The 1311-nt window shown below is 58.2% G+C and overlaps 1 protein-coding gene across 3 annotated transcripts in view; it reads left to right on the top strand.

Annotated features, from left to right (window-relative positions):
* The window catches only part of KCNQ1 (potassium voltage-gated channel subfamily Q member 1), a 349770-nt gene that overhangs the window by 172190 nt on the left and 176269 nt on the right, over nt 1-1311 (top strand). The window lies entirely within an intron of this gene.

The raw sequence follows: 1311 nt of genomic DNA on the forward strand, positions 1-1311 counted from the left end.
TGGTGGCTTTCAGGTGCTTAGGAGAGGGTGAGCCTCTGGCAGAATCGACTGAGCCCGTGCCGTGTGTACGTCCCGTGTCAGGGGTGGGAGGGGCGCTGCTGCTGGCCAGGTCTTCAGTAGGGCCCTGCGAGCGCTTAGTCAGTCAGTCCCCCGATTCACAGGACTGGGTCTTGCCGGCGTCACCCGTGAGGTAGCGGCAGTCTTTAGGGGAGCCCCAGTCTGTGATGGGGAAGCTGGACTGGCACCCTGAGGGCTGGCAAGCAGGGGGTGGGGAGGTAACTAGCCAGCAGAGGCAAAGGAGCCTGGCCTCTGGTTTGGGTCTGTGCCCCCAAAGTGTTTCTATGGCCCTCCGGGCAGGAGAGAACAGTCCGTGCAGAGACAGCCTGTGCGCTGGTTGGGTTGACTCTGTGACCATCTTCTCCAGTGAGAATTCTTCGCGTTCAGTCTCTTCGCACACCACGGACCCGGCACCGCCGTGTGAGGAGGGCGAGGGGCGCGCAGGCCTGCAGACTACTCCAGGACAGCGCTGACCTGGCCCCCCAGGGTACAGTGGCAGACCCAGCTCTGTGGCTTCTCATGCTGCCCCAGAGCGCCCCCTCTAGCGTTCATTCTTTAAGATTTACCAGCCCTCTTGGGACAATGCAGGTGTCCTGGGCAGGGGCCACACCTTAGATACACATCCTTAGCAATGAGTGGCTAGCGGTCCGAGGTCTGGCTAGAAGTCTGTCGGGTTTGGTTGGCCCGTGGGAATGCCGGGTGCCACCTTAGAGTCCTCGTGGAGGGAAGAGGAAGAGAAAGAAAAGCTGGAGGCAGAGGGAGCTAGGAAGCCAGGTCCAGCCTCAGAGACGGGCATCCCTGGTGTCCACGTCATCCTCACACCTCCAGCCGTGACCCTACTGTTGCTTTGATCTTCTCAGTAAGTAACCTCTTGACCTGGCAGTGGCCCGAGAGGCTCACGTTGAAGATGGCACCGGGAGTGCCTGGAGAAGAGTAGGTGCACCCCAGGGGTTCACACACGAGCTCGCCCATTTCAGCTGGCACAAGGGCAGCTTAGGGGGGATACATAAAGCTCCGAGAAAGGGATTTTTTTAGGGGAAATTCAAGGCATTTTCAAAGGTAATTTTGACTCTACCTGATTTGTCTTCCAAGACCTTGGAACTGAGCCATCACAGAAGGTCAGACTACACTGCACCCAAAGTAGAATCCTTGCTGTGCCCTATGGTGCCTTGCTGGGGAAACTGAGGCAGAGAGCAGGGTGACTTCATAAAACAACAGCAGATATCTGGGAGATTGGGGGGGGCGGGTAGGTAA

This window comes from Delphinapterus leucas, chromosome 7 (genome assembly GCF_059928025.1).
Source record: "Delphinapterus leucas isolate spDelLeu-1000000601 "Yukka" chromosome 7, BTC_Dleu_Yukka2, whole genome shotgun sequence".
NCBI lineage: Eukaryota > Metazoa > Chordata > Mammalia > Artiodactyla > Monodontidae > Delphinapterus > Delphinapterus leucas.